The 19,970-nt window shown below is 40.1% G+C and overlaps 1 protein-coding gene across 7 annotated transcripts in view; it reads right to left on the bottom strand.

Moving 5' to 3' along the window:
* The window catches only part of INPP4B (inositol polyphosphate-4-phosphatase type II B), a gene marked incomplete at its 5' end in the record, with an annotated part of 264,537 nt that overhangs the window by 150,066 nt on the left and 94,501 nt on the right, over positions 1-19,970 (bottom strand). Inside the window, 2 exons of one of the 7 annotated variants that reach the window (XM_083457112.1) lie at positions 3,972-4,202; positions 4,498-4,602. The exons of the other annotated variants lie outside the window; for them this stretch is intronic. Of the gene's footprint in view, positions 1-3,971; positions 4,203-4,497; positions 4,603-19,970 lie in introns of those variants that run through there. 7 annotated transcript variants of the gene reach the window in all.

Raw genomic sequence — 19,970 nt, forward strand, 5'->3', positions numbered from 1 at the left:
GGAGCCGACGTACAGCTTCCGGGTCATGTGGACAGCATGACTAAGCCACTTAAAAGGTTCCACAAATGTCAGGGGAATGGCTAACTAGCACATCCCTATCACAGTCACATGTTCAATGAATCCATGAGTGCTCTTGCAAGAACAGTGTTATTATGGGTGGTATCAGAGCAGGTCCAGTATGACTTACAGCACAATCCTAAACAGGCCTGTTTCAAAGTAACTCCTACTGTATTCAACAAGTGAAGCTGAATGTTGGAAGATACAGGACAAAAACAAATACTTCTTCATACAGTGCATAAACTATATAATTTGCTCCCCAAAGCAGCAGTGATGACCACAAACTTGTATGGTTTTAAAAGAGGATTAGTCAAATTCTTGGAGAATAATGCTTTCCATGGCTACTATCCCTAATGGGATAGTCGGGACACATGTGGCGCTGTGGGTTAAACCACAGAGCCTAGGACTTGCCGATCGGAAGGTTGGTGGTTTGAATCCCCGCAACGGGGTGAGCTCCCGTTGCTCAGTCCCTGCTCCTGCCAACCTAGCAGTTCAAAAGCACGTCAAAGTGCAAGTAGATAAATAGGTACCGCTCCGGTGGAAAGGTAAACGGCATTTCTGTGCGCTGCTCTGGTTCGCCAGAAGCGGCTTAGTCATGCTGGCCACATGACCCAGAAGCTGTACGCCGGCTCCCTTGGCCAATAAAACAAGATGAGCGCCGCAACCCCAGAGTCGGCCACGACTGGACCTAATGGTCAGGGGTCCCTTTACCTTTACCTTTATCCCTAATGGTGATGTTCAACCCCCATTTGTCAGAGGCAGCAATGCTACTGACTGCCAGTTTCTAAAAACCACAGGGGGGGTGCTGTTGTGCCCTGGTCCTGCTTGCAGGACTTCCCACGGGCATCTGGTTGAGCACAGACAACAGGATGCTGGACTAGATTTGCCACTGCCCTGATCCAGGACACTTTTATGTTCTTATGTTATGTTTAAGTCAGCTTACAGCTTAATCAGATATCACACTAATTTCCATGCCAAACATCCGAGTAGCTAACTTGCAGGTGTTGTTTCCATCAGCCCCAACTATCATAGCCAATAATCAGAGATTATGGGAGTTGTGGTTCAGCAATAGCTAGAGGGGTTAACTCAAATACCAACTGGTGTAATAGGAAAGACAAATACTCACATGAATATATCACAGGGTATGTCAGCAAATAGGTTTTAATAACGACCTATTTCAAGAAGTAGATGCTGGGTTTTGTTTTGTGGGAGTGGGTAGTAGACTGAAAATACAGTGAGTTTTCAGCTCCCAGTGCTCTGTTGAAATCAATTTTTACATTAGTTGTGGCAATCTGAAGATTCTCTACTATCTGATCACTTTTCAATTACCTTGCTGAAATGAGATAATCTTCTCCCTCCAGGAGCCTGGACAAATGTCCACATTTCGCAACAGACAGCAGATAACTGACACCTTATTGGCAATCTCAGTGGAAAGTCAAAAATTAAATAAGATCCAACAATGCACTTGTAGTTGCAAGACATAGGAAGAACTTTGTTCAAGTCGAGGCCTTGGACGGCTTCTACATGGGAATTTCTTGATAGGAAAAGGCTGGTAAAGTTTCAAAGGCTCTCACTCCCAGTAGTTAAAAATGCACCTCCTTGTTTTTCATTGACAGTGCCAAGCCCCATAAGCTCTTTTACCTGAGCTCTCTCAGTTTCTATGGTTTCCCCCCACTGGGATGCAGACTGATGGTGGAAAATATGGATTTCAGAAGATGTAGCATAAGTTCTCATGTGCTTGCTTCACTATGACCACAACTTGAAACTACATCTCTAGGCCTCTGCAAAACAGCTACGCAGCTACACAGCTGATGTGGGTTGAGTTGTCATGAGTGCTCACTGTGCAGCAAGCAAGAAAAAAGCAGATGGCATGAGTACAGCGCTCATTGCCACTACTAGCAGTGTGGTCATGTGAGCCAAACCTAATTTTCCATACCCTCAGTTTAATGCCTTATCCCTGTGGTATGGGACACCACCCACCAGGTCATACCACTTGTTACCTAGTGTACTGCTTTTCACAGTCCATCCTGCTGATTCCTCTGAAGTCCCTTCCCTGATTTTTCTTTTCTCTTTCTAGATTGCAATTCCCACATCTTTCTCTCCCAAAATACAACTGCATCAACTATTCCTGAGATTAGGGATATTCCGCATGCAGCTACCACTAAAATATTTTGGGGGATTTAAATTATAACATTGATGACACAGGAGTTTGATGTAGCTTTGATTACACAATCCCTAATGAGGAAAGAGATGGCATGGGTGACCATCATCATTTAATAGTCTGGGAAGTGGAGAAGGAAGCCTGTGGCAAATTTCCAGCTGAGGAAGAGCTGAACAGTTCAGGGAGGAATATGGGAAGAGTGAAGGGGAAAGGTAAAAGTGATAGAATATGTGTTAGACAGAATATGAAAAATATGTCCCAGATTATTGATTGAAGGTATTTGAGGCCAACACTGGTCTAGATGTGTTCAATGACTAGATAACTGACCACATGGGAATGGCATGTACCCCACGCTAGGTTCCATGGTAGGGCAGGAGGGGGGAAGGAAGGCAAAAATGAAAAAAATAAAATAAAGAGGGTTAAATTGGTCTCATTGCCCAAAGTTCTATTTGGCTAACGTGGAATGCAGTTTCCACATCTTGGCCAACCAAACAGATAAAAGTTTTTACAACTTTGCAGAAGTCAAAAGATATGAAAAGGTTCTCTATTACTTTACAGAGATGCATGTATGATGACTTAAGCTCATTTACCTTTGGTCACCTCAGTGCAAAAGTTTTTAAATGGTATTAAACAGTATTTTGAGAATACATGTATGCCAAGAAAATTTAGCAAAAATGCCTCTATGTATCTGAAGGATTCTGTTGAATTCATGTGGGCATAGTAAACCTTCACCCCATAAGTACTGTAAATGCACCCTAGAAAACATCCAGCAATTCCTATGTCCACTTTCAGGGCAGTTCCCCATTAGTAAACTCATCCCTCAGCTTCCTGGATTTCCCAAATGCAAGCTGACAGCAAGCACTATTCTAATTTCAGATCAGATAAAATAATTTAATTAATTCAGAGACACAACAAACCACAGCAATACCACTATCTCAAGAACAAACACTTAGTCTCTGAATGATATATTGTTTCACAGATAAGAGCCTGTTGTAATTAATACACTATTCCACTAGTACACTGACAACATTATGCTAGTAGCTTGCATTTACTCTGTAAACTACAGTATAGCACGCAATACAACTTAAGAAAGCTGGTTTAATGTACTTGCACTTACTTATATAGACCATTGTCAGTAGAGATCAATCATGTCAATGTGCAAACATTATATTAATTCATGGACTATATCATCTTAATGCATCATGCATATGCATAGCTAAAAAGGGGAAATTAAACTAAACAATCTGGGGCTTGTAAATCAATAGATTTATTTACAAGGTTATATACATTTTCCTGATAGAGCTCCTAACAAAGGCCTGCACAGGGTTCTCTTTGTCTAAGGCAACTTTATCCAATCTGATGCCTTCTGTATGTTTCAGACCACAACTCCTATAATCATCAGCCAGTATATCAATGTTTAGGAATCCTGAGGTTTGTAGTCTGGGGAAGACTAGTCTAAGAGAATAAATATGAAAGCGGGGGGGAGCTGTGCTGCACTTACGAGGAAAGTGCATAGTTAATTCAACTGTGCCAGAAAACAAGATACACAGATTGTACAGAACGCAAAGCTGTCACTCAGATTCAGTGGCTTATCTGAAGACAATTACTTGCATCTCAAATGCAAATTGACGTTATCCTGAAGTTTGTGTAATGTGTTAGTGCCTCTCTCTCTCTCTTTCTCACTCACACACACACACACACACACACTTAATAGTTTAATTAAGAATTCCCCTTAAAATGCTGTTTTCTTTACATTTTGTACTGTTCAACTTAGCAGCTTTTCCATTTAATTATAAATGGCTGCTGTATTTGACTTATGCAACTCATCAGTTTGAAAAATGATGTGGAAGAGAGGAAACAAACTGTAGTAAGAAGGACAGTCTGTGGTTACAGCAGGTCCAGGGGAGATGTGTGATCAGGCTGCTTCACATTATTCAGAACGGATGTGGGTTGCCTGCAGTTTTAATGTTCAGGAACAGCTGTCCTAAATATTGGTACACAGAAGAACAGTATTTTAGTAACACCCAGTAGGGAATTCCACCCTGCTGATTTCAATTAGCTCTCTTTCAAATCTGGAGATACTTACTTTCCATGGGTAAAGTTCCCCAGTCGGGGCAGTGATAATTGCAGTTATTTCTAGAGGTCTGCCAACCAGCTACAAACAATGAATTTCTTATTCAAACTTAGTAAGAGAAGGATACTATAGTTTTGCTGGTGCCAATTTTGGATTTGTCAAGTCTTCTAAATTCCACTAATGAAACTAGCTTTTTTGCCCTTACCTCCATTTTCAACAATCCAGCCAAAGTTTGCTTCCTTTGATTTCATTATGGGTTTTACATTTTGGGTGGTGATGGCACCAAAAACTCGCACAATAAGTGCTTGTTTTCATTTCTCTGCACTGCTCGCTTCAAGAGGGAGAGTTTGAGACTAAGAATGGAAGTTACCCAAGATTTCTCCTCCCCCAGTCAGTCACTTGCCACAGACATCATCCTAATACCTCAGACAAAAATAAACTAGTTAGAACTTTTATGAGTACATAGCATTAGAAGTGGCTCCAGCTGTCAGTGCTTGTTCAGATGAATGGTTTAGTTCTTTCCTATAATGGGTCACAAGCACACAAAGATAAACAAGCATCCCTCTTACAAATGAATCACTTGGTGCCAACCCTGATTTACTTTCATTAGCAGGCATAAAAAGGTAGCACAACTCACTTGACAGATGTGTTTTAAATTACCATTGTTGACTTTACTGTTGCAACTATTTAACAGACCCAAACAGAAGCATAAATTATCTAACTGACCACAGATAAGATGTAGGCATAAACATTACAACTGGCTCCATGATTCTAAACACTTGTAATATAATATCATGGTTTGGATAACTTTATAGCCCCATAAGAGTGTTATGATCTCATACAGCCACCAACTGAAAATATTGTAAAAGACTCGTGAGCCAACAGCTGTTCTGCATGCATTCAGCATCTTTGCTACATTTTAGTACAAAATGTTTTTTTATATATACCACAATGCCAACTTCTTTTTAATATTCAATATTAAAAAACAGAAAGGACAATACATAAATGAAGTACCTTTCAACAAAAGAGGGCACTGTATTATTAATTAAGTAGTTATTTTATAACAATGAGAAATAAATATATGGTTGAATCTTATATTGGTAATTGGTATTCCAAATACAGATTGATAGTTCATTTTTCTATAAATTTCCTGGCTTAAAGATTAGAGGAACATCTAGTAAAATATGCTAATTTAATGGAGAGAGAATGCCCCCAGTTTTTTCATTCCCAGTCTATGTTTTTTTGGAGCTCATTTGGGCTTCCAGTGAAATGCAGTGCATATCCTTGTCACCATTAATAAATTTACTGCTAATTGCCATTAGACTAGAACTTACTTCTACAAATGCTTATGCCATAATAAATTTGTTAGGATCTAAGGTCTGCTTTTGATACAATACACTAGCACCCCCTTTGGAAGTATTAAATTTAGAACTACCTATTAGTTTACTTCTCTTTTGTGTCCCACATATTTTTGCAAAAGATGTTTATAAGCAAGATTGTCCAGCTTTAACTAGTTTTTCCCTCCTTTATTTTAGCTGCTATTCAAAATGCAGTCACAGACTTAGTCCCAAAACATTTTAATACAACAAATGATCAGCAATTCTGCAACTATATGGGACTTCTATTCAAGAGACATGAAACAACCAAACAGAAAGATCTGTGTTCACATTTAATTAATTAATTAATTTTAATCATTGATGGTTTCTTGCTTCAACCATAAATGTCATTGTTCCATTCAGTTTTCAAGCAAGACTGCATTTGGTGCTATCAGAAAGAACGAAGAGTTACAGAAAAAGGACCTAATTTATGGCCTAATTTATTTTATAATCACTTCATGTGATACTCAATATAGAAAAATCTTGTGGTTCTGTTAAATATTGAAACAGCCACTTAAATAATATACAAAAGTTTTGCTTTTCTACTTCTCCTCCAGAGCAAGAGAGAATAAAACTTGCTCCATTTTCCATGTAACAGCCCTTTAGATATTTGAAGATCGCTATGTTTCATCTCAGTCTCCTCTTTTCCAAGCTAGACATACCCAACTCCCTCAACTTTTCCTCATAAGGCTTGGTTTCCAAACCCTTGACAATCTTGGTCACCCTCTTCTGCACACGTTCCAGCTTGTCAATATCCTTTTTAAATGGTAGTGCCCAGAACTGGACACAGTACTCCAGATGTAGTCTGACCAAGGCAGAATAGAGCAGTACTATGACTCCCATTGATCTGGACACTAGACCTCTGTTGTTGCATTAGCTTTTTAAATTTTTTAGTCCCCCCCCCCTTTTTTTTTTTTTGCTGCTGCTGCTGCATCACACTGTTGACTCGTGTTAAGCTTGTGGTCTACTAAGACCCCAAGATCCTTTTCACACGTGCTACTGGCAAGCCTGGTGTCCCTCATATTATATTTGTGCCACTGGTTCTTCCTGTCTAAGTGTAGAAACTTACATTTATCCCTATTGGAATTCATACACTACATTCACAACATTTCCCTGATCTGTCAAGCATGTAACTCTATCAAAGAAAGAAATGAGATTCGTCTGGCATGACTTGTTTTTGAGAAATCCATATTGGGTCTTGGTAATCACAGTATCCTTTTCTAAGTGCTCACAGACTGACTGCTTAATTATCTGTTCTAGAACCTTTCCTGGTATGGATGTCAATCTCACCAGTTGTAAGTTACCTGGTCTACTCTTTTCTTTTTGAAGTTAGGAAGAACATTTCCATGCCTCCAGTCCTCAGGGATCTCACCTGCTCTCCAAGAATTCTCAAAGACTAGTATAGACATAGGCTTTGCTAGGTAGCTAGGTGTTCCCTCACCACTTCTTTTCCTATCTTGGGTTACAGCTCCCTCCTTTCATTGTTTACTCTGTTATCACCAGGTTACGCGCTGGTTTTCTTTGGAGTGAAAACAGAGGGGCAAAGTAGGTGCTGAACATATATAGAGCAGGGGTGGCCAACTCCGAAGAGACTGCAATCTACTCACATAGTTAAAAAGTGGCAGTGATCTACTCCCTTTTTGGGGTTAGGGTCAAAGTTGTTGAGTTTTTTTCAGGGATGAGGTAAAATGTTGAGGGGAGTCACAGTCACAGTTGTTCAGCTTCTTTGGGGGTAGCCAATGATCTACCAGTGATCTACCACAGATGTACCGGTAGATCACGATCTACCTGTTGGACATGCCTGATATAGAGGAACAGAGTATAACTGTAGAAACAAGCTGGAAAGCAGTTTATGGGAGTAGAAAGCACAATATGGCACAGAATTGAGCATCAACACCTTCCTCAATGTGTATTGCACTGTCCAAGTCCCCTGCTGTGTCAGGAGACACAGAATCATTGAAAACTGGCTTATTAGAGCAAATAGAGCAACGTGAGCCTGGCCTCTTACAACCAGTCAGGGGCTGGCTCTGCCTGGTCCTTGGCACTGGCTTTACCTAATGTTGGTCTCACAGGTTTAGGTCAACAGAAGGAATGATCTCTTACTGAGATGTTCCACGGAATTCAATAGTAGCTTGTAAATATGAACTACTATGGGTTTTTGGTGGCCTAATATAAATTACCATCCAATTTGCAAGTCTTAGATAACGTTAATGAGAACATAAACTAGGACTCTCATTAAATGAGAACCATAGATTTTAGTGCCTCTTCACAAGAAAAAAAGGACTCAAAGGGATGGATCTACTGGGAAATTCATCACAGCCACCAGTTCTGCTACTTGTAGATGTCCTTGGTCTATAGCCAGGAGAACAATTAATCTTATTTGTAGGCTGATGTTCTGAAGTAAAAATTTCAAAAGGTATTGGGCATGTTTCCCAAAAGATTACATATATATTGTTTTAAAAATGTCACCATGTTGCTGCTTGTGCACATTTATGAAACTTATGCTGGGCAATATCTTTTCTATAACTGCTAAGTTGACCGTTTTGCTTTGAACATTATTACAGTATGATTTAGAGCCTTTTTATTCTGAACGTGGGTAAAAATGTGCCATCATTCTTTAAAGAAGATTTTTCTAAAGACTGTGTTCTCTATAAGTGTGCATGAAGGTCACTTTTTGTGGCAATTCCTAAATCTCTGCTGAAACTGCACACACACACACACTTGAAACAGTTCATTATTCAGAGTCTTGAAGATTTAAGGAAAGAACACAGAAGACAAATAATGATTATACCATACCTGCCAATTGCTCCTTAAAAAAATGGGACATCCTGTTTTTTTCCGTGTGAGATTCTGGTGGCTATTTGGGGTGCTACAGTTTCGTGCTGTGCTCTTGCATTTTTCAGGGCAAGAGCAAGGCATGGGTCATGTGATTCACCTGGAAGTGCATCCCAGAAGACGCATCAAAGTTTAGATGGAAGGTAGGCCTACTCAAGTTTAACATAAAAAGCAACAAGAAGTTTCAAATTACAGTGGTACCTCGGGTTACATACGCTTCAGGTTACAGACTGACCCAGAAATAGTACCTCGGGTTAAGAACTTTGCTTCAGGATGAGAATAGAAATCTCGCTGCGGCAGCAGCGGGAGGCCCCATTAGCTAAAGTGGTGCTTCAGGTTAAGAACAGTTTCAGGTTAAGAATGGACCTCTGGAACGAATTAGGTTCTTAACCAGAGGTACCACTGTACTGGACTGATTTTGCTGCTTTTGCATTTGAGTACTTAATAGCAAGCTTCCCAGCATGGTTCAAAATTGGTTCAGCTTATCAGAATTCTTCACTTTGTGTGCTGTGCCATAAAAACTCAGGATTTTGCTTATTTTTGCTTGAGAAAGCTCAGGAAGACCAAGACCAGGAGATGACACCCCAGCAGTCCCTGTTCATCCTCCCTCCTAAAACTCATTCAAGCAAGAGGGACAGTAGCATAGAATGGTTATGGAAGTGCTGTGGGGAGGGGTACTGCTTTCAGCCACTTGAAGATCTCTCCTTTAAAGCTCAGTCTCTGCTGCCTTCTGAGCATGTACAGGTTATTGTCCAGGAATCTGCAAAAGGCATTACATGGGAGTGCCAACATTGAAACACTGACTCAGTGTATTATCCAAATTGAGACTCCTGGTTTAGCTTTCTTGGAAAAACCATGAGTTATAACTAAGTTTTGTCCTATGGGGTCAACCCATTTTTACTACTTTTCCAGAGACTTTGTGTATGGGTGGAATTCTCCATACAACACTTAAGAGGCAAGATAAACCAAGTAAGTCAGTAATGCGGATATCAACAATGTTTTTGACACACATTTTAAGTGGAAACAAGAAGTATATATGGATTATTAATGAATTGGACTATTAATTTAATGTAAGTATAAAACTTTTAAAGTGATTCCATTTTAATTATCAACCAATAATCATTCTTTAGGAACAGTTTTACTATGCACATTTCTACCTTGCTTCACATTGATCTTATGCAGAAGTGAGCTTTAAGATTCATATTCTACTGAACATTTTGTTCCAGATGAGTTTTTTTGGTTTAAAAAGAATGAAGAACAGATTTTTTAAAAAATATTAATCTCTTATCAGATGAAATTGCTGAAAAGAAATGGTAGCACAAAAGCCAAACAAGTTCACCATGATGCTACTAGGTAATTGCATTGTCAAGGACATATCCTTATTTATGATTTTCTTGCATAACCTTTTTCATGATCTGTGTAAGCATTAGAAAACCATGCCATAGGGCATGAAGTCTAAGTATTGTCATTCTCATACAGATCACAGTTTTTGTAAATACAGTGGTCTTCCATGATTATAGCTATTCCTAGAGAAGGAAAACCTGACTTTCATAGAGGAGATAGTAAATTAGCAGATTCACAGCAGCTCATGACTGATTCATGACAGTATCCACATTCTGATCCTGAAAACCTGAAACTTTCAAAGCAAACTATGAAATAAGGTGGTTTTCATATAACACTTGAGTGTTAAAACTTCTAGTTTACAATCCAAGGCTTAACCCAAAGGTAGGCAGCTCAGGGTCTCTAGGAGTTGTTGGATTCTAGCTCTCTCCAGCCACAACCAGCATGGGTAATGGTCAATTATGACGGGGGTTGTAGTCCAACACTATCTGGAGGGCTTAGGCATTCTATTCCTAGCCCATTGTGAGATCAGTCTTGCCAGTGACTGTAGTCATTGGCTATTACTACCCCATTTGTGAAGTGGCTAAGAGAAACTTAACCTACAACACATATTTGCATTCTTTATGTATGAGACTCTTGTAGTAAAAGAATTCAATACACCCTTGTATCACTCTTGTTTTGTTGCCACATAAACTTGGAAGAACCAGCCTGTCTTGAACCAGAGACTGTGCTCTTCTCCATACAGATGCCTATACGTTTCCGAGCACAATTCAAAGTGCTGGTGTTGACCTTTAAAGCCCTAAACGGCCTCGGCCCAATATACCTGAAGGAGCGTCTCCAGCCCCATCGTTCTGCCCGGACGCTGAGGTCCAGTGACGAGGACCTTCTGGCGGTTCCCTCATTGCGAGAAGCAAAGCTACAGGGCCTTCTCGGGGGTGGCGCCCGCCCTGTGGAATGCTCTCCCACCAGATGTCAAAGGGATAAATAACTACCTGACATTCAGAAGACATCTTAAGGCAGCCCTGTTCAGGGAAGTTTTTAATCTGTGATATTTTAGTGTATTTTTGGTTTCTATGGAAGCCGCCCAGAGTGGCTGGGGAAACCCAGCCAGATGGGCGGGGTACAAATAATAAATTATTATTATTATACTACATTAAGAAAGCAAATTTGTCTCCCTGGATATACCAGGTTTTATTCATTCTCTGTGGCTGTTTGTTTGTTTGTTTGTTTGCTTTCATTCTTGTTATTTACACTTGACTGGTATTGTTTTTATAAAATGTTGGGTTACCAATTGGGTTGCCAATTTTACCTAAAGAACAACACTTCTGCCTAAACAACAGGTGCCCTTGGGCTTTCAAACCTTCCTTCTCCACTTGTTCATACCTTGCCTATTCAAGCCCCACTTGATATCTGCATTTGCTATTTTCCAACCTCCTCCAATTCTGGTTGGGTGCTACAGATCACATTGATACTGTCAAGACATTCCACTATGCCTTTAATCAACTCCTCTCAACTGCTGCAGCCCAGTTCCATTCAAAAGCCCATCCTATTAATCCCCAATGCTGTTTAATATAGACGAAGTCACTGGGCATGGTAACTCAGAAGTTTGGGGCCCAGCTTTTATGTATGGATCAGAAGAAGCTTGGACTATTTTGAACTGGTGCCTAGATGCAGTGGTGGGCTGGATAGGGGGCTGCAAACCAAGACTGAATCCTGCTAATATGGAGACTTTGTGGATGGGCAGTTGCCAGGTGGGGGAGTTGGGGCGTTCACCAGTTCTGGACAGGGCTGTACTCCCTTGGGAGTGCTCCTACATCCCTCTTTGTCACTAGAGGCTCAGGGAAACTCCATGGCAAGGATAGCCTATTATCAGCTTAAACTAACTCTGCCGTTTCCTGGACAACGTAGCTTGGACACTGTGATTCATGCATTGGCAACCTCACAATTGGACTACTGTAATGAGCTCCAGGTGAGGCTTCCCTTGAGATTGGTCTGGATGTGGCAGCTGTTGCAGAATGCTATAGCCAGGTTGTTAAGTGGAGCACCTTGACGGGTACAAATTAAAATTGTGCTGAGGGACCTGCACTGACTGTTGATCAGCAACTGAGCCACATTCATGTTCTTGTAACATACAAAGCCTTGAACAACTTGGGACCAGGTTACATGAAAGCCCTTCTATCCCACTATAGACCTGCAAGGTCACTTAGATCGTATGAGGAAAATTTACTCATGGCATTGCACTCTTCAGAATGTCATAGGCCAGAATTCCCAAACAGACTTTTCCTAATACTGCCCCTCAAGTTTGGAATGCCCTTCCCTCTGCCGTATATGAAGTAGCAACCATCAGTTGCTTCATCGGCCTTGTAAAGGCATTACTATATATATATATATATATATATATATATATATATATATATATATAGTTGTCCAGCCTTTTTAGAGTGTTGGACTAAGGCCTGGAAGACCAGGGTTCAAATCCCCACTCAGCCATGAAACTCATTGGGTGACCTTGGGCCAATCACCATCTCTTAGCCTAACCTTCCTCACAGGATTATTGTGAGGATGAAATGGGGACGAGCAGAACCATGTACACAACCCTGAGCTCCTTGGGAGGAAAGGTGGTATATAAATGTAATAAATAAATTAAAAGGCCCTGCTTTTATCTGTATTAATTCCTGCTTTTCCAATGTTTTACATGCTTTTACATTAATGGCTTTAAGTTATATTTTTATTTTAATGATCTTCTACTGTTTTTATGTTGTTGATTGCTTACAGGTTTTTTCAAATGTTATTTATTTATTTTTTAAAAAAATAAATAAATAAATACGAGGCAGCATTTCTCTCTAACACCAGCTGCTTAATGCAGACAGGAGCAAGGGCTTCACCTTTCTGCCCTGCTTGGGAACTTCCAAAGGCATTTGGCTTGAAGATGATGCTGGGCTAGATTCTAATGAACTACAAGACAGAAATGCGGTCTGAGCCCTAAGCAGCAAGTTACGCCTTTGACCCAGCAGCTGGAGCTGCAACATCCACTTTGCAATTCAGGAAACTATTTTATTTGTTTAACAAGATTTATACACCATTGGACTGTAGTAAAACCTCTAAGCAATTTAAAGAAATGTTAAAACTATCAACGTATCAGAAGATCAAACCTGTCCATTCTTAAGGAAATCAGCCCTGAGTGCTCACTGGAAGGACAGATCCTGAAGCTGCGGCTCCAATACTTTGGCCACCTCATGAGAAGAGAAGACTCCCTGGAAAAGACCTTGATGTTGGGAAAGATGGAGGACACAAGGCGAAGGGGACGACAGAGGACGAGATGGTTGGAGTGTTCTCGAAGCTACCAGCATGAGTTTGACCAAACTGCAGGAGGCAGTGGAAGACAGGAGTGCCTGGCGTGCTCTGGTCCATGGGGTCATGAAGAGTCGGACACGACTAAACGACTAAACAACAACAACATCAACGTATCATTTATCACTTATAAATTAGCAAGAAACACAGATGACTAGAAAAGACTATACGTCGATTCTAGTCTCAAAGCATCAATCCCCTTCAATTACTATTCCAAGAATCATCCATTTTCTTCACATATGCCCCTCCTTCAGTTCTCTCCCAGTTTCTCCAAATTCCTTTCCAGCTCAATTATTCTCCCTTCCCTTGCCATCATTTTAAAAACCCATCTTTTTATCTCACCTAAGCCAGCTTGGTTTTTCTTCAGCACAGCCTGGGCCTCCCACTCCACCACCCACTGCCTAGAGAGGTTAAAGAGGAGGGACTCAAGAAAGCAAATAAGCTATGAAACTTAAAATGGGGAGCTCATCCAATCAGCAGCAACCTGGTCCACATCTTAACAGTTATACTGGCATCACTGTGGCACTCCAGCTTCTTCCACAGAGGTGTACTGTGAGTAAACCCAGTGTAGTCTTCTTCACAGACTTTGCATACATTCCAACATTTTCCCGATGAAAAGAAGGACGTCCTAGTGCTTGGTTAGTTTTCTTTCAGCTGAGATTAGCAACCACGAAATACAATCAATTAAATCTCAAGTCACTTAGTAAGGTGCAGTCTCATAAGGGAAGTGAAAGAATGGAAGTAATAAGCATGGATATGTTTTGAGTGGGGTAATATATAAGAAGCTGCCTTATACGAAGTCAGACATATTGTTCACAACCCAGTATTGTCTAGCCATGGCTCTCCAGGATTTATTCTGGAACCCTATCCTTTTTTCACTGAACTTGTGAGCCACAGACACTGAGTGAGGTGCCCTACACCGCCCCATAAAAAGAAAAGTAGGTCCCATTTAGCATGTTGAAGATAAAAGGGAGCCCAAGGACTAAAACCTGAAGGCTATTCTGATACAGAACACAAAATTATACACAGAGGCGTCATGGCAGGAAAAAGTACTGCTCTTGAGCACTTTCAGTTGTTTAATTTCTATTGATAAAGTGTCTGACATGTAGTGCAGAGTGTCATTTTAATTTCAGAGATGATTCAGTAGTAATTAAATTTAACAATGGAAAGGGACTATGTTCCAAGATGACGGGTACAGTTCTGCTAAATCTCCATCAGGCATAATCTCATCTACTTAAGTATAATAACACGGAGGCTTGCAAAAATAGTATTGTATTTCCAGTAGTTCAGAACATTTCTCTGCATGTTTTTCTTCAATAGCACAAAGGAGAGTCTGTTTTAAAACAGCAGTTGTTAGCTAACTCATTTAAAACAGGCCTTTGCTGTTTTAATATAGGTTTAAACAAACTTTATGCTGAGCTGCAAGTTGTTCTGTTGGGCCTCCTTTAACGGGAATATTTTATGTTGTTATTTCTATTGGGTAGGCTCCAACTAAGGTTCTCAGCCACACTTCCGCTTGTCCCATGTCTAGAATACAAAGGTCAGAGCAGTTTTCCGCTTCTCCTTTGTTTTCTAGGCACAGGTCTGAGTGGATTTGCATTTGCTTTGCAGCTTTCTCCTGGAAAACACACTCTTTACTGCTCAAAACCCATTTGCTGTTTGGTCCAATTCAGGGGTAGAACATGGTTCTCCTGGGGGAAAGCAGTGGGGCAAACGGAGGTTTGGATGAGCCCTAAGTCATATTCAGAGTAGACCCACTGAAGGCAATGGACTTTAGCCTGTCTATCCATTGATTTCATTGAAACTACTCTGAACATGATTTAGTTGAATGTCATCTATTGATTTTTGTTTTAAGTATTGCACTCTGTATTTTTAAAAATATTGTATGATGCTTGTTGGCCTGTCTAAGCTACCTAGCTAATTTTATTCATGAGTGGCTATATAAATTTAATGTTGATAGCTTACCTCTTCACAGCAGTGAGTTAAAACTCAATTTCCTTATATTTTGGGTTGTGATTCTACCCCCTACTCCAGCCGTCCTGCTTAGCCACCTTTCCATACGACTACTTTTAAAAATATTTATAGATCATTCTATGTGGGTATATCTCAGGGAGGATGTAAATAAGGAACTTCCAAACTTTGGTAATCTACAAAAATTGGATAGCAGCATAGGCACCTATTGTCAAAACAATATTTTCCTAAAATATACATAAACAGAATCCTATTCTGTTCACAGATACACCTCTTTGAAAAGTTGTGTGCTGATGCTCTGAAACTATTCAGATTAGATTTGCTTTATTTGTTTGATGGGTCTAATCATTTAATAGAAGCACTAAGCTTATAAATAAGCTTGTAAGCCACTCAGATTTTTTCAAAAAAAAAAAAATGTAGAGCAGCTTAAAAATTCAGAAATAAAACAAATAAAACTCAAAAACTCTGTATAAGTTGCCTTATACAGAGTCAGACTCATGGCCATCAGTCTCAGTGTTATCTAAACTTCCTCTAGAATCTCTCAAGGGTTCAGACAAGAGTCTTTGCCAGCATTATATGGAGATACTGGGTGTTGAATCATCTGCCTGAGCTCTACTACTGAGCTATGGTCCCCCCAAAATAGCAGGTTCAACAATTTCCCCATGTACGTGCTCATATTTACAGTGAATACACTTATCCAAAAGCTCAGTATATTAACCTGGAAGCAGCCTTCAGGAGAGCATCAGAGGTGAACTGAAAGAGAAAAGGGTCTATTAAAGAAGTTTTCACGTGGGTTCAGTGTGGGTTCATATTTGAGCAGTGAGGCAATGGGGCACACTCCCACGAGGAATGTTTGGGTTAGGACAAGCATATTTTATTGTGCAGGTTTGGCTTGTAGATCCAAATTGTAAAACAGGTGTGGGGAGGCGTGTGCCTTCCATACATTACTGGACTACAACTCCCATCATCCCTGGCCTAGAATACTTAATAAACACAACTGGAATATTGACCACATCACTGCTCTATCAGATCTTTCAGCAGTTACAGAAGTCCTATATATGCAATGCAGTCAATTGCTTCTTTCAGTTTCTGCAAAAGTACTTCTTAGTCTTGATTGCTTTGAGACGTCATAAAGCCAAACACCATCTGTTACACAACTAGCTGCTCAGATATAAGTCTTCATTTAGCTCACACTAAAGGAAGCTTGCAATCTACTTTCAGTTGCATCTGTTTTTCAAAAGAAATTTGTGTTATGTTTATGTTATAAATTGAAGAAACATTCAGATAAAATTACAATTAGCTCTGACTAACTTGTTAACTCCAGTACAGTAATTATCTGGCTTGGTTATATTGCAATGAAAAAAGATTCAGGTTGAAATATCAAAAAACAAAAATGTGTGTCTTTCATGTTCCACTGCATCCTTGTTTTCACGGCTTTGAATTAAAAGAAAATGAAATTCCAGACATGAAGTGCAGGCACTTCGGAATAATGTCTTGCCACATGGAGCTATTTCTGTGCTACTGTTTGAACATAATAACTGAGTCTAACTATGCATCCACATGCAAGCTTGAAAATTAAATGGTTAGGTTAAAGTTGGATTACTGAAATGCACTGTATGCTGGTCTGCCTCTGAAGGCAGTTTGGAAAATGCAGCTACTGCGGAAGTCAGTGGAAAGAAGACTGAAAGGGACTCAGAGGTAGTAACCTTTGACTCCGGCTCTACTACACATGCACCGGCTGTCAATTTGTTCCCAAGACCAATTCAAAGCTTTGCCAGGCTTAAGACCCCAAAACCTCATAACCACCTGAGATCAACACCTGAGGTCCTTCTTTGTGAACTCTCTCTGAGTCATGTTCAGAGGATGGCAACAAGAGAACTGGTCTTTTCTGTGGTAGCCCCCACCCCCAATTGTGGCATGCTTTCCCTAGGGAAGCTCATCTGCCACAGATTTTGACAATTTTTCTAGCACCAGGTCAATATGTTTTTTATATTCTCCCAGACATTTGGACAGCACTGGTGAGAAGTCTTTAGGTGGTGGTTGGTGTTCAGCCTGTATACAGGTGGATAGCTTGTGTTGCTTAGGTGACTCCCCCCCTCCCTTTGGACAAACACTTTTAATATTTTATATTTCCTTCATTTATTTTTTATTAGTGTAAATAACTTCAGGGTGCTTTATGGAGCTGCGAAGTAATATATAAATACAATAAGCTATATGAATTAGTTTCTCCTTCAACTAGCATGATCTTCTAATGGCTATATATGCATTACTCACTAAAGAAAATGTAGCCTCCAGGATGTGCTTGGAACAATGCACAATTAAACCTTTGCTAAAAGGAAGCTGTGAAATGTAACAGTATTACTGGGCTTTTAAAAAATAAAAAAAGAAGAAGAAACCTTTGCAAGCAAGCTAAAATGTATTCAGCAGAAGTGGTTGAAAACCAGCCTCTCTCACTGGTGGAAGGTCTTTTTACATTTTTCAGTCATGTCTTATTTCCTTAAGCAACAAAAGGATAGGAGTTGTTCATTTGTTAGGTGGGATCAAGGGAACCTTTTGGTTTAAGAAATACTGCGTTTTAACACTGCAAAAAGCCCAATATATTATCCCTGGGAAAATGCAGTACTTTGGTTGTCCAAGTGTCATGGAGTTCTTATTCGATGGTGCCCTGTGATTTCAGCCTTCCCTCTATCTATGCACTTTTGTGAAGTTTAAAAATGTTATATAATAGTAGTAGTAGTAGTAATAATAATTTATTTATACCCCGCCCATCTGGCTGGGTTTCCCCAGCCACTCTGGGCGGCTTCCAACAAAGTAATAAAATACAGTGGTCTGTTAAACATTAAAAGCTTCCCAAAACAGGGCTGCCTTCAGATGTCTTCTAAAAGTCTGGTAGATGTTTTTCTCTTTGACATCTGGTGGGAGGGCGTTCCACAGGGCGGGTACCACTACCAAGAAGGCCCTCTGCCTGGTTCCCTGTAGCTTGGCTTCTCGCAGTGAGGGAACTGCCAGAAGGCCCTTGGCACTGGACCTCAGAGTCCAGAACAATGGGGGTGGAGATGCTCCTTCAGGTATACTATATAGCTTGTTAGAAACAAAACCAAAAAACTTTGGTTTGGCAGAGAGGAAATCTCCTAACTACTGCTGTTCCTCAGAGTTCAGGCATTTTCATTTGGTCAGTGACAGTAGACTGTTGGGAAACTGATGGAGGCTCCAAATATCCCTTCTAAAGCTAAAGTGTACATTTGGAAGATAGGTTTGGATTAAAAAGTCCTGCTTAGCAATATATTTCCAGAATTAGAATTGCAAAATATATTTTCCCTGCACTTGTTTATTTTTATACAGAAATGTGCAATAAATCAAAAGCAACTGTCTCATGCTCATATGTCAAAATAACACTGCAGTCAGAGAGGCATGATTTAATCTCCCTTCACTTTACCTGACTGCAAAGTGAAATGATGGAAAAATTGTGGTCAATCTTCTGTATTTAAAGCCCCATAGCAGCAGCGTTTCTGTTAGCTGTACCTGTATAATTCCAAATTAAGACTGCAGAATCATTAAGCACAATTTAATATGAATGATGGAAGTAACTATAATTACATCTCTCCCTCTTCCCCTCTGTCTGTCAGGGGAGCCACAAATCCCAATAGCATTTTAGCACGAATAATCACTTCCACTTCCTCTGCTTTCAGGTAGGATTTATGCCACTCTGGAAAATCAGCCATAAATTACACGTGGAATTCTAATATGAAACTATCACTATCAGTGGAATACACTTAATTAGTGCCACCTACGTACCACACATTACTACTGTATTCCAAGCTCAGACCTTCCCAGTGTTGACCCAACTGAAGCTCTGCAAAGGCTCGTGATTCTGATGTGTTTTTATCAGCTGATATCTCAGCTCAATTTGCTTCACAGCTGACACCGGCATTAGCATCCATAATGTTCTGATTATTGCAAAAAAATGAATTTGGGGCATTTCATATTTATATTAAGAAGAGAGTGATTCAGTGGCACTTTTTATTTGTCACTAATTGCTCTGAATTATCAGGGAAGGTTGTTCATTCAGTTTTGCAACTTTTCCATTGTACAGTGGTGCCTCGCAAGACGAAATTAATTCGTTCTGCGAGTTTTTTCGTTCTGCGAGTTTTTTCATCTTGCAAAGAACCGCTGTGTATTGATGGTTTCCCATAGGAATGCATTGGCAGTTTTTTTAAAAAGGCGCAAGACGTTTCGTCTTGTGAAGCAAGCCCATAGGGAAATCCGTCTTGCAAAGCAACTCAGAAAACGGAAAACTCTTTCGTCTTGCGAGTTTTTCGTCTTCCGAGGCATTCGTCTTGCGAGGTACCACTGTATCTGCAATCCTGGAAGTAATATACCTGTCTTTGGAGTTTCTTTATTCTAGAAGAGTATATTTGCATTGCCTGCCATGATTCAGTAGGGCTGATCTCTGTCCATTTCAGGGATTTACCCCATACTGGGGGGGGGGGGGCAGGGATGGATTTCAAGGTGAACTCCCAAAAATAGCAAGAGAGAAGAGGCAGCTACATAAAATTGTTCAGGAGACAGGGCAGAATTTAGTCATTGAGAGCAGGGAAGGTCTGTTTCCCTTTTGTTTCTTTTTATTTTTCTATTTAAAAATCCCTTTGGTGGCACAGCAGCAGAGCTCTGAGAAAAAATGAGACTTTAAATAGGATTTTGAAAATTAAAAAGAAAGAAAGAATGAGAATATGCAATTGTAAGCCCTCTCCTCTCCCTGACCAATTTTCGGGGGTCACATCATGACCTCCAAAATAGTTGTCTC

The sequence above is a fragment of the Podarcis tiliguerta genome, assembly GCF_965153285.1.
Source record: "Podarcis tiliguerta genome assembly, chromosome: 9".
NCBI classification, from domain to species: Eukaryota; Metazoa; Chordata; class Lepidosauria; order Squamata; family Lacertidae; genus Podarcis; species Podarcis tiliguerta.